We start from the raw sequence: 14,803 nt of genomic DNA on the forward strand, positions 1-14,803 counted from the left end.
ACCTCTATGCAATTTTCTAAAAAATCACTGAAAATACTAATCATGCACCGCTGGAAGGTACCAGGGGCATTGCACAGGCCGAAAGGCATCCTCCTATAAGCAAAAGTGCCGAAGGGGCAGGTGAATGTGGTCTTTTCCTGATCCTCAGGAGCAATAGTAATTTTCATATAACCAGAAAAACCATTAAGGAAACAGTAGTGGGATTTACCTGCCAGGCGTTCAAGCATCTGGTCAATGAATGGCAGGGGAAAATGGTCCTTTTTGGTAACCTGGTTCAGCCTCCTATAGTCAATGCAGACTCTCCAACTGTTCTGCACCCGAGTAGGAATCAGCTCCTCCTTCTCATTTCTGATCACTGTGAGGCCAGTCTTTTTCAGGACTACCTGGATGGGACTCACCCATTGGCTGTCGGAGATAGGATAAATGATTCCAGCTTGCAAAAGCTTGGTTATCTCCTTCTTCACTACATCAAGAATCACCGGGTTGAGTCTTCTCTGTGGCTGTCTTATTGGTTTAGCTCCATCTTCTAAATTTATTCGATGCATACATGTGGATGGGCTAATACCAGGAATGTCCGCCAGGGTCCAGCCTATATCCTTCTTATGCTTCTTGAGAACTGACAACAACTTCTCCTCTTGCTCATCAGCAAGGGAGGCAGATATAATCACTGGAAAACTCTTGCTATCATCCAAGTAAGCGTATTTTAAATTTGATGGCAGAGGCTTCAATTCTGGTGTGGTTGGCTGGACAGTGGTAGAAGGAGATGGTTTCTCAGCCTTTACCTCATAAAGAAAGTCAGAGGTATGTGTACTTCCTGAAACATGGTTAGTCCTATCTGACTCTATAAAATCAATCTCAAGAGGTAAAACACCACCACCAGGCATGCAATCAATATCACTCTCATATTCACTCTCAGCATCAAATTCAGACATATGATCAAGTACAATTTCAGACTCAATGCATGAAGAGTGAGAGGCATGCAGATTAGAATAAAGATCAGTCATGTATTCATCAACAACATGGTCAATTATTTCAGCACGAAATACAGAAAGATCTTCAGATGGGTATTTCATAGCATCCAGAATATTAAAATGAACAGTTATATCACCAAACTCCATGGACAGTGTGCCTGCATAAACATCTATCTTAGTTCTAGCAGTTTTCATAAAGGGTCTGCCTAGAATGATGGGAACTGATCCTTGAGAAAATCCATCTTCCAAATTCAAGATATAAAAATCAACAGGGAAAATCAGTTCACCAACTCTAACTAAGATATCTTCTATGAAACCAACAAGATAGGCAACACTTCTATTAGCTAAATGAATTACCACATCAGTTGACTGCAAGGGACCTAGAGATATAGAATTAAAAATCGACACAGGCATAACACTAACAGAGGCTCCTTAATCTAGCATGGCATTGTCAAACTTACTATTCCCTATAATACAAGGTATGCTGAATGTACCTGGATCTTTGCATTTTTCAGGAATTTGAGGAACAGATTTACCAATCAATGCGGAGACATTTCTACCCATGCTAATTCGTTCACTTCCTTTAAGCTTCCGCTTATTAGTGCACAGCTCCTTCGAGAATTTGGCATATCTTGGAATTTGCTTTATTGCATCCAACAGAGGTATGGTTACCTCTACTTTTCTAAACGTTTCCAAGATCTCTTTCTCTGCCTCTTCCATTTTTTTGTTGGAAACTGCTCTTGGAGGGAATGGAAGAGGGGGAATGTGCTGCTTCTGCAAATCAGAAAACCTATGGAAGAAGATTCACCTGCACAGAAATTGTTAGGTAGATTTTTGTCATCACCTTTTTTTGGAATAGAGTGAAGTTTGGCAGGTTCATTTGCAGATGAGGAAGGTGCTACGGGTTGAGGTCCTTGACACTGCTTTCCCGACCTCAATGAAATGGCACTGACATTTTTGGGATTTTGGACAGCTTGAGAAGGCAGCTTGTCAGAATTCTGGGACTGTTGTTGATTCAATTGGGTAGCTAATTGTCCCATCTGATTGGTTAAGCTCTGAATGGAGGCTCTGGTCTCTTGCTGAAACTGCATGTTCTGCATAGTCATTTGCCTCACAAGTTCTTCGAGGGAAGGTTGTGGAGGGGCCTCAACTGTTGGCTGTTTCTGGGGTTGTTGCTGTTGTTGAATTGGTAGAGGAATGTATGGTCTGCTTAGGCCAGCAGCATTTTGGAAGGAAGGAGCAGGCTGCTGTTGTTGTTGCTGAGGGCTGGACCATCTGAGGTTAGGGTGATTCCTCCATCCAGGGTTGTATCTGTTGCTGGAAAGGTCATAATTGCTCTACTGTGGTTGATTTTGCTGCTGAGGTTGAGGAGGTTTATTGTAAATATTTGCAGCATAAGCTTCAGGCTGCTCAATTGCTCCAGGTTGCTGCATGGAAGGGCAAAGGTCTGTATGGTGGTCAGCAGAGGAGCACAAACCACAAACCCTTGCGACAGGTACAGATTTCTGATTCAAGGCCAGCTGGGTTACTAAGTTGACCAACGCATCCAGTTTGCCTTCAAGCTTCTTAGTTTCAGATGATGCAGATGGGTTTGTAGCTACCTCATGCACTCCTCTAATGACTATGGCATCATTTCTGGCGCTAAACTGCTGGGAGTTGGAGGCCATCTTCTCAATTAAATTTCTGGCTTCAGCAGGAGTCATGTCTCCAAGGGCTCCACCACTGGCTGCATCTATCATACTTCTCTCCATATTACTGAGTCCTTCATAAAAATATTGGAGAAGAAGCTGTTCTGAAATCTGATGGTGGGGGCAACTGGCACATAGTTTCTTAAATCTCTCCCAGTACTCATACAGGCTCTCTCCACTGAGTTGTCTAATACCTGAGATATCCTTCCTGATGGCTGTGGTCCTGGAAGCAGGGAAAATTTTTTCTAAGAATACTCTCTTAAGGTCATCCCAGCTCGTGATGGACCTTGGAGCAAGGTAATACAGCCAGTCCTTTGCCACTCCCTCTAATGAATGAGGAAAAGCCTTCAGAAATATGTGATCCTCTTGGACATCTGGGGGTTTCATGGTGGAGCAGACAATGTGAAATTCTTTCAAATGTTAGTGCGGGTCTTCACCTGCAAGGCCATGAAACTTTGGAAGCAAATGAATCAGTCCAGTTTTAAGAACATATGGGACATCCTCATCAGGGTATTGGATGCACAAACTTTCATAGGTGAAATTAGGTGCAGCCATTTCCCTTAGAGTCCTCTCACGAGGTGGAGGTTGTGCCATGTTCTCAGAATGTGCAAAATCAGAATGCTCAAAATTATAATGCTCAAGATCAGGATGTTCAAAATCACCAATAACAGAATGCACAAATTCACCAGTTATGGAATGCTCAGAATGATCAAAAGGTATAAAATGATGCCTAACTAATCTATGAAATGTCCTATCTATCTCAGGATCAAAGGGTTGTAAGTCAGATGGATTGCCTCTAGTCATACACTACATTCAGCATGCACACAACTAGTTGCCTTGTCATGTAAATAAAGGTGTAGGTTTGAACTACAGCTACCCTCAAATGATATCCAAATGACTTGAAATTTTTTGAGCAACCTTATAAAATGATGAGAAGATAGCACAAAATATTTCAGACAAAAATTCAAAGTCTAACTATGAAAGCTAAAATTGGTAGGTTAAGAAAAATAAGTGAATAAAAGTTGAAAAATAAAAAACTTTTGACAGAATCGCTTTTTTTACAGCCGGCTGCCATGGTGTAGGAAATTTTTTTCTACCCCAAATGCATATATAATAATTGCGATTCTGATAACCGGAGCAAAAGTTATGGTCGTTTGAAGTTTTGAGAAACACAAAATTTGCTAGTTTTTTGGAACTTTCAAATCTGACCAAACTTAAGGCTCTAGCTATTTTTCCCACAAAATATGGATTAAAAGAAGTTACCACAAAAAAATTCAGCCAAAAATAACAACCCTAGCTACTAAAACAAAAAATCCCAAATAATTTAGCATGGGTGGTCGCTAAAATCCGTCTCTAATTGATTTCTACTACTACTCTGTTTTTCCGCAAGCTGATTTCTACTACTACTCTGTTTTCAAGCACAATCTTCACAGCAAAACACCCAAGACTGAAACAGGGGAAACGCTTAATGGGAAAACTGAAACAGAACACACATTAAACAAAATACCAAGACACTAAACAACACTAACACACATATTAACACAATACTAACAATTAAACATAAAACACGAAAGGATTAAACACACAACACTAGCTAGCTATTATGAACCTTTGGACACTGCTCCCCGGCAACGGCGCCAAATTTGATCGAGGCCGTACCCGAATCAAATAAACATGAAAATGCAGTAACTAGGAAGTGATCCTAGGGCATTTCCCAACGAGCAGTGACAAGCCAAATGTTCATAATATACTTGCAGTAACAGTAACGATGGGGGGGGGGGGGGTTTGGTTGTTTGGTAATTAAAGAGCAGAACAAATAAAATGGAATATGAAACTACTAATATTAAAAACGGGTTGTTTCCTCTGATTCAGAAGCCACTCTCTTATCCTGGGTTATGGAGAATTCGTCCCTAACAGTCAACCACTTAATCCAACCCTATTTCAATTTACTAAGCGAAAATCAACTTAGGGTTTTCAATACGTGATTAGGCACCACATACACCAGTTAGCCCTTCGTCCATTAAGCATGAACGCAAGTTAGGCTCAGAGGCAATTAATCGAACACGAAGCGTGCACTGATTAATATTCACGAAATTGGGATAACTGGTGAAGGGAAAACTGCCAGGAAACCACATTACAAACGAAACCTCAAAGAGAGTTGGGCTTCGTCCTCAAAAGGAAACAACACCAGAAAATCTAGCCTTCCATGGATTCAAACAGAAAACGCAAATGAAACATGAAGCAGAAACGTAAATGAACAAGAACGTAAATGAACAGAAACGTAAATGAAAGTAGAAGAAGAAGCAAGAATGAACTCGTAATTAGAAGCAGAAAATGGAAATTTGCATTAAGAACGAAAACTGTAACAAGGGAACAGAAAAACGTGAAAACCTAAAACCAAAGCTCTGAATAATGAAAATAGCATAGCAGAATAGAATGCCCTGCACGAATCCCAAGGCAGCTATTTAAAAAGAGTCACTCAAAGTCACTGGGCCCTATTACAATACTCTGGCCCAAAACGAAATAAACACTGAACAACATAAAATAAAATTGCGAAATTTCCTAATTAGAAATTAACTAAGGTAAGCGCTGCTTTATTTGCCCTCTTCAAGTCCACAACCAAAATCCGGATTAAGCCCAATGTTTCATTAATTCCTGAAATTAGATTAAAAACATCAAATTAGCTAAATGAGCCCAAATAATAAAACTGCCTAATTAATAGACAATTAAGACCAATCAATAATTAAAATGGTGCAAAAAGGGTTTAGAAAATAGAAGAAAATGATGGCACATCAGCGAGCCTTCGAGGACAGAAAGCCCTTAAAAGCTAAAGTTGGCAAGAAAAGATGGAAGTCTGGAGAGCCTATGCAATAGAGAGACGTAAAAAGGAATAACAGGGCAAGGGAACACAAAAAATCTCATCTTTCAATAGGATTCTAGGTTTTAGAGTGATTTCTAGGTTCCTAGAGGTGGAGGAGACATCCCCACCACTGTGTAATCTGAATTTTGCTTCCAAAAACCCCTATTGTAGCTGAAAGGTGATAACTTGCCATGGAAGGCTAAAGCTTCTGTTGGAAATTTCTGCTGAGCCTTGATGTAAAAACTCTTTACTATCTATTTAATGTTGTTTTGATGTGTTCATTGCTTTTATCTGCATTTAATTATTTCATGCTTGAGGACTAATCACCCATGTGTGTGTAAAGTTAGGATTTTTAGCATTGGAAAGTGTTTTAAATCCTTAGAACTTGATAGGGCGGGCTAGAGAATTGTATGTCTGGACACGTAGTGTAGGGATTTAGTTTCTTATATGCTATAATCTTAATGCAATTCATTTAGGCTAAGTTCGACGAGGGATCCGAGAACGAGGTTTAAATAGAATTAGCCCATTCATGCGAGGAATCGTGGTTTGGGGTAGTTTCCCTTAGCATAGAACATAGAAATAACCTTACATAATTACATCAAGTTACTCAGTAGAAGGACCCAACGTTTTAATCATCTATTTTTCTCTCACATTTAGGTAGTTAATTTTGTAGTTAACTTTAGGATTACAGAAAACATCTTTGCTTATTTCTATTTCCTAGTTTTATACAAATGTCTACTCATTGAATGAATACTTTTCTGAATGAAACAAACTCCCTGTGATTTGATACTCGGTTCTTACCGTTTTATATTACTTGTGACTCAGTACACTTCCTGATAAATTTCGCAATTGTCGAAGATCGAACAATATACACACACATGTACACCTATTCAATTAAGTATTTGTGCGTTGTTTGATGAAAGTGTATCGCGAAAATTTTCTCTCATTTTTCATAAACAAATTAACGGAGTTTTCATTTAAAATTGAAATTTACGCGTTTTAGAGTAGTGATATCGTAGCGATGAGGCGAGTCGTTACAATTGTAGGAACTTTATTAAAGTTTATAGCTTTATAGGTCTTGCGGAGGCAAAAAAAGCTCATTGGAAGTTCTAGGAACTTCGCACACCCTATTAAAAATCCGCACCATGTGCAAGTTCAAATTCACTGAAATGTGCAGTTCAAGAATTGCACACTGTGTACAAAACATTTGCCCCCTATGAATTGGCTGTTGTGAAAATTAATTCCAATTTTCTCATTCTAGTTTCTTTTGGGCTTGAACCATTATTGGCCCATAGCTTTAAATAGAGATTTTAGTCTCTTAGGGGGGAGAATGTTCTACATTTAGAGAGAGACACTTGAAGAAGTGTTTGACGGCTTTGGATGTGGAGGTATCCATTCCTCATTGTTTCTCCATAAAGTGTTTCTTCCTTCATGGCTAGTAGCCAATTCTTCTTTCTCGTTGGGGTTTAATGTAATTGGTCCTACTTTCATGTAATTTCTACATTGTTTCTATTTCAATTAAAGATTGTTATTGTTTTTCTTCTATGCTTAATGATTTTTTTTGGCCTGATCAACCGATTGCATGATTCTAATCATTCAATTGTAATTGGGAAATCATGTTTGATTGTGAATTGAAGAAGACAACCAATTGCTTTTATGCCTAGGGATAGGGTAAAGAGGATTGGTCATCACTAAAATCCTTTTTCTTAATGCCAACACCTTGGTTACACTAATACAAGGGGTTGATAGTGGAATAAAGGGACTTAGGTTCTTTTGCTTAAGGAATTAAGGCTTGAATAATTGTGTGGGTTAATGACATCCAAGCCTTAATTGAATAAGAATACGTAGTGATTACATGTTAGGAATTCCAATGAAGTTAAACCCTAACAGTTTCTCTCGATGAAATTACTCCAATTTTCTACATATACCAAGTGTTCGACAAACATTCCTCAACCAATTTTCTCTTACTTTTCTCTTTTATTTTTATGCTATTATCTTTAATTTTGGTTACTTAATTTTTTAATTTTCACAATCTATAATTTTACTATTAGTTACCCAATTATCACACAAGTCCTTATGGAGATGATATTTTACTTATCATTGTGTTACTTGAGTGATTTGGTACTCTTGCCAAAATCATAACAAGTTTCTAGCGTTGTTTTCAAGGACTTGTGTCTCGATGATTGGGTAAATTATTTGTATTTTTGTGGACTTTAAACATTCTTTTGTTCGTCTGTATTTTTTAATTTTTATTTCTCTCACCCAGTGCTAACCATCTTTTTAGTTGCTCTGGTTATTTGTAATTTTGTGCATGGTAGAAAACAAAAGACCACTTGCCAGGAGAACCTTGGTGGACTATGTCAACAATAATGGTCATAAGTATACTCTAACATTGTTAGACCAAGGAGCAACAATCGAACAACAGAGGCTAAGCTGGCTTTGGTCACTCTTTTTGGTCAACATGTATTTGCTAGCTTGGCCCATGAAGATCCATACAACCACCTTGCCATTTTCTCTGATCTATGTAGTACAACAAGGGTGGCCCATAATAAAGAATAAAACCTTTATATAATAGTTTTTTGCTTTCTCTTATGGGAGATGCCTTGAAGTGGCTCAATACTCAACCATCTCAGAGCTTCACTACTTGCGAAGATGTCAAAAGCTAGTTCTTAGCCCATTTCTTCCGAGAGTAAAAAAGGAGTCAAGCCAAGACTGATATATTGAGTTTTTTCCAGATGAATGATGAACCATTATGTGAGGCTTGAGAGAGGTACAAGCTCTCTCTTGATGAATTAGCCCAATCACAGTATTGATGAGGTTGACCCATTATATATCTTCCTTGGGGGTGTGAAAGAACAAACAAAGGTGATGCTTGATGTTGCAATTAGTGGAGGAAGAATCAAGAACAAGACATTGTAAGAGATGATTGAAAATATGGCATCCAGTGACTTTGAAGCTCAACATGATAGAGCTCCAACCACCTATAGAGGAGTAATGGAGTTGAATTCTCAGGATGCTATTATGGCTCAACAGTTGATCAAAGCTTCTTCTCAGCTACACCACCATGTGTTGAGTTGTTCTATATGTGGAGGCGAACACACTATGCAATAGTGTCCGCTTACTTTCAGTTCACAAGAAGAAGAGGTTAAGTACATGGGGAGTCAAAATAATTATGGGCAAGGAAGGAAAAATTATTATGGAGAGATTGATAGGCCTTAACAAAAGCCTAACCTTTATGACCTCACGACAAAGTTGGATGACACACTTGCAAAGTTTATGCAAGTATCTATTTCTAATCAAAAGAGCATTAATGCCTCTTTCAAAAACTTGGAGACTAAGATGGGGAAATTGGTCAAGCATGTGGCAGATTTGATGGAGCAAACAAAGATTGGTTTCTTAGCCAATACTAAAACCAATCCCAAGGGTTATTGTAGTGCCATCTTTACTAGAAGTGGTGGTGAGTATGACACTGGAAGTGAGGGTGAAGAAGAACTGGTAATAGAGGGTGTTGGATTGAACAAAGTTAGAGAAATGAGTGCTAAAGAGGAAAAGTTAAAAGCCAAACCCCCCATTGTTGTAGATCTTCCTTATTCGAAGAATCCAACTAAAAGGGATAACGTGGAGGTAAAGCCAACTCACATGACATTGTAACTTGTTGATCGCTCTATTAAGTACCCATATGGGGTGGTTGAAAACATGCTAGTAAAGGTAAAAAAATTAACATATCTCGTCGATTTTGTTGTCATAGACATGGCGGAAGATTCATAGATTCCCATTATCTTTGGATGACCTTTCATGAAGATCGTCAATGTTGTTATTGAGGTTAGGGATGGAAAGTTTAAGCTTGGAGCGGGTAATGAAAAGGTTACATTCAATGTCTTCAACGTCGTGAGCCCTTCAAGGGGTTGGGGTTGACCACAATCATCCTTCTTAGTGACCATTGAGATCACTCACTCATCAAGCTAGTGACATTAAACAAGCACTTGGGTGTAGGCAACCCAACCATTGTGAGTTTACATTTTAATTTTGTCATGTTGTTTTTCTTTCATTTTAGTTTTCTTGTTCCACTTTATGTTTTTTGTTTTGTTTGTGTTTTTACCAAGTAATTTGAAGTGAAGGTTCAGCACAAGCCTCTCTTTATTAAAAAAATAAAGAATAAAGGGAGGGTGAAGATATCGAAAGGGGTACAAAAAGCAAAAAATGAAAAAAATTGTGAATTTTCAGTGTACACCTACTACTGACTTGGAACTCTCTTTTTGAGGAAAAGAAACAATGTATACGTACACTTGTGCGAAATTTTTGCACCCTGTGCAATTTGGAGGCAATTTTCCACACTTTTGACCTTTTTTCACTTCTTCAAAGTTAACACCGTTAGCCCCTTTCTCTTTACATAATCACTTTCTTCTTCCCTAGCCTTTCCCCTTCACCAAACACCATAACCACCACCCACCTCACAACCCAAACACCTTCGACCACCACCACCACCACCATTAGTGCACTAACCCCGACACAACCTATAACCCCTACAACACCTCCCTCCACTACCACAAATTTACGTGTGACATCTTTACATAGCCTTCATCTTCTTTTTCCTTCTATGTGAACCCTCCAAAACACCATAGCCATCACATCACCATCAACAATCACCAACCACCACCTCTGTTGTCCATTCTCATGAGTTCCCTCCACCACCCTCTTAGAGGCCGATGTTAATTGGCCAATGAAAGTTGGGGACCAACTCATTTTTTGCCAAGGGGATGAGAATGGGCTTGATATGGAGACAGGGGAGGATTGTGATGATTGGTCTTCCTAAAGGTAGTTCTTTTTCCTTTGATTTATTGTTTTTTTGTCTAATTTTAGTCTTGATTAAAAAAAATTGTTAAGTGAAATATGATGTGCCTTGTAAAATTGCTAGCTTGTCCCATGGAGCATGAATTGAATAATTGATTTCAAATTGATTTTGATTTTGCTTTGAGACATGTTTTGTGGGTGAACTCCTGATCATAAATGTTTAGTTCAAGGTGGATTTAATGTGAGATATGATTGCATGGGTACCTTTGTTTCCTTGATGAGACCAGTCATAGTGAGGAATATTTTGTGAAGCATGTGAGTGACCCCTTTGATTCTTGCATAGTTGGTTTTGGTTGATTTTCTTGTGTATGATTGTATGCATGCTTGCTTGGAAGTGATCAAGTTCATGTTTGTTATGTTCAACCCACTTGCCAAAAAGCCTTCCTTGTTTAACAATAAAATCATTTGCACATTCTTCAAGGCAAACAATGAATTTTTCTTTTGATTTATGAACCTTTAGCCTATAGTGAAAAACAATTGTTTCCCAATTTCTAGGAATAGGAGAGCAAAGTAAGAGATAGGGTTTGACATTAAGTTTCGGGTGTCTGATGAAAAAAAAGTGTTAAAAGGAAATCATAGTGTCACAATTAGTGAAGATTGTAAAAAAAAAAAGTTGTCTCACCTTTGATCCACAGTATTGTTAAGAACAAATGTGGGACTTAGGTGAAAAACAAAGAAGCGATTGGGTTCTTACAAAAATTCAAAACACAACTTGTTGGTGGAAGATTAAGTTCAAGTTAACTTCATATCTCTCTTTGCTTTCAAATTCTCTAGATACTTTGAATTCCAAAAATAACTAGTTGTTTGTTAGTCCAACCACATTATAAGCCAATAAAGTCCTTTGCTGATCCTTGCTTGCATGTGTCTTAACTGTGGATTTATGAGAAATGAAATCCAAAATTGATTTGTGTAGTTTGAGAGATACACTTACCCACTTTGTGTGCATGAGAGAGATACTTTGTAAGGACCAAGGAACTTGGTTTGGTGATTGCAATTGTGTCATTCTTGTTAATCTCTTAATGAAATGTTCATGGGAACCTTGTATAGGCCCTACATCTTGTTTTCGATTGGAATTGATGAAACTGAACTTGTGAAAAGAAAAGGATGCTAAGTGGTGATAAGTTGGTGATTTGTGAGTCATGTCTTGTCATTGATTTCCATTAGGATTTAAGTAAAATTATGTTTTCTTGTCTTAGTTGTTTTAGGATTAGGTTCTACTTCTTGTTTTGTTGCTCGAGAACAAGCAAAGTTTTAAGTTTGGGGTGTTGATAATTGCTTTTTTTCCTACATTTTGTAGTAGTTTAAGGGTAATTATGTGATACCTTTTAGGATTTTGAGCTTTATTTATGTTTATTTTAGTTGATTTTTTAATAAAAGCTTTGTTTAGTTATGATTTTTATTTTATACCCTTTCAAGCATGATCCTTGGTTATTTTCTTGTGATCGTAAGAATTTTATTAAAGTCTATAGCTTCGAAAGTCTTCCAAAGGCAAAAGAAGCTTGTTGGAATTCCTGGGAACTTTGCACACCTTGTGCAAAAAAATCTGCACCTTGTGCAATGGCTGTTGCATGAATTAATTCCAATTCTTTCACTATGATTTCTTTTAGGCTTGAATCCTTATTGGCCCATAGCTTTAAATAGAGATTTTAGGTTGTAGCTTAGGGGGGAGAATGTTCTACATTTAGAGAGAGACACTTGGAGATGTGCTCGACAGCTTTGGGTGTGGAGGGATTCGTTCTTCATTGTTTCTCCATCAAGTGTTTCTTCCTCCCTAGCTAGTAGCTAATTCTTGTCTCTCATTGGGGTTTAATGTAAATGATCCTACTTTCATTTAATTTCTACATTTTTTCTATTTCAATTAAAGATTGTTATTGTTCTTCTTCTTGTTAGACAAGTGGCCTTAGATATCTTAAGAAGGGGGGTTGAATTAAGATATTACAAACTATTTCCCCAATTAAAATTCTATTTCACTTTCTATTCAAGTTACAAATTCCCTTAACAATGAACTCTTAAATAATGATTCAAATAGAACAATCTGAATATAAATATAAAACAATAATAAATAAAAGAGTTTAAGGGAAGAGAAAGTGCAAACTCGGATTTATACTGGTTCGGCCACACCCTTGTGCCTACGTCCAGTCCCCAAGCAACCCGCTTGAGAGTTCCACTATCTTGTAAAATCCTTTTACAAGTTCTGAACACACAAGGACAACCCTTCCTTTGTGTTCAGAATTCTTTTACAATAAGAGACCCTCGGTCTCTTAATCCCTTAGAGAATTAGAAAGAAGAGAAGAATGAATCTCTCTTGAAAGAGATAGATTTTACAATCTGAGCACTCAAATGATTCCTTATTGAATTGCAAGTGTATTGGCCAAGGAATTCTTAAGAGGATAAAATATTTTTGCTCTTTGAGAGAATAAACACTTGTTGTTCTGAAAAACTCTGAGCAAATTCGTGTTCTAAGTCACATATATATAGACCTTTGGTGGTCATGTAAAAAACCATTTGAGAAGTTGTGACTCTTAGAAATATTTTTCTGAAAATCTTCTCTGGTAATCGATTACAAGATTTGTGTAATCGATTACAGCTTTTAAAATTTGAATTAAAACGTTTATTAACTGCTGGTAATCGATTACCAATATTGTGTAATCGATTACACAGTCTAAAATTTGAATTCAAATATTTAGTAGCTGTTGTAAATCATTTTTGGCCACTGGTAATCGATTACATCCTCTGGTAATCGATTACCAGAGAGTAAATCTCTTGAAAAACACTTTTTAACTTAAATTACTTGGCCAAACCTTTTGCTATATCAATTAGGAATTCCCTTCCTAAAATACTAGTGATCATCTTGATGTTGTGGCTTGTATTCTTGAATCATTGTCTTGAATTTAAACTTGAAAAGCCCATTTGCATCATTTGCATCAAATCATCATGATCATCATCAAAACACCAAAGTCATTTGCTTCTACACTTCTATGCTTAATGCTTGTTTTTGGCTTGCTCGATTGATTGCATGATTCTAATTATTCAATTGTAATGGGAAATTTTGTTGGATTGCGAACTGAAGAAGACAACCAATTGTTTTTATGCCTAAGGATAGGTAAAGAGGATTGGTCATCCCTAAAACTCTTTTTTCTTTATGCAAGTACCTTGGTTACATTAATTTAAGGGATTGGTAATGGAATCAAGGGACTTAGGTTCTTTCGCTTAAGGGATTAAGGTTTGAATGATTTTATGGGTTGATGATAACCAAATCTTAATTGAATAGGAATACGTAGTCTTGCATGTTAGGAAGTTCAATGAAGTTAAACTCCAACTATTTTTTTCATTGAAATTACTCCATTTTTCACCATATACTAAGTGTTCGACAAAAATTCCTCCACCAAATTTTCTATTACCTTTCTCTTTTATTTTTATGCGACTGTCTTTAATTTTAGTTACTTGATTACTTAATTCTCATAGTCTATAATTTTACTAATAATTACCCAATTATCACACAAGTTCCTATGCAAACGATATTTTACTTATCATTGTGTTACTTAAGCGATTTGGTACTCTCACTATTGGAAACAAGACATACAACGAAGATTCTAAACTACATTCAATCATCTTTGAAGTTGACGTCGTTGAAAGTCTTGACTTTCAAAGACGGTTCAATAAAAAAAGAAATAGGTATCATTCTAAGATGATTATTAGTCAAAAACGGTCTTCTAAGACGGTTCTTAGCTAAAAACAGTCTTTCTAAGACGGATTTTCAGAGAACCGTCTTAGAATGTCTTTCTTTAAAACAAAAAAAGTTAAAAAAAAAATTAAGGATTTTAAGACGGTTTAAAAAACCGTCTTAGAATGTATTTTAAAAAAATTAAAAAAATTAATTTAATGAAAAAAGTTCTAATCAATCTGTTTTAAATGTCATTTTTTAAAGTGTATTTACACCACAAAATTATTGAAAGACACGGATATTAAAATTATGTTTAAGGGATATATCAACAAAAAGAATCCATAAAAATTACAACTAGAAAACTACCAACACCCAAAACTAACTATTAAAATCACATAAAATATAGCTAACATTACAACACTCTTAGGAATCCATGGCAACTTTCTATATGCCTTTGGATTTCAACTTAACAAGAACATAAGCAAACAATCCGTATGAAGTATAACGAAAATCCTAGAGAGAGAAAAATTAGGGACTCACTATTTGGTGACTTCAATCCTGATAGAAAAACACAAAGAAAATCCCCCACAAGTACTATATGATAAACACAAGTGAGAAAGAGTTAAAGAGTTCTCCAAACCCAAATATGAAACAAACAAATTCTCTAGAAATTCTCCAATGCCTTGAAAACTCTTACTATTTTTTTTTTTGTGAAATTGTTGAATACACTTATAGTTCCTGTTAGAATCACACACAATAACTCTGACAC

General features: G+C 36.8%; 1 non-coding gene across 1 annotated transcript; it reads left to right on the forward strand.

Moving 5' to 3' along the window:
• Positions 1-2,768: 2,768 nt before the first annotated feature.
• On the forward strand, positions 2,769-2,875 carry LOC114413950. Its single transcript, XR_003667088.1, has one exon. It is a non-coding gene; the product is annotated as a small nucleolar RNA R71 (small nucleolar RNA).
• The last annotated feature ends 11,928 nt before the right edge of the window (positions 2,876-14,803 follow it).

Source organism: Glycine soja, chromosome 5, assembly GCF_004193775.1.
Source record: "Glycine soja cultivar W05 chromosome 5, ASM419377v2, whole genome shotgun sequence".
NCBI classification, from domain to species: Eukaryota; Viridiplantae; Streptophyta; class Magnoliopsida; order Fabales; family Fabaceae; genus Glycine; species Glycine soja.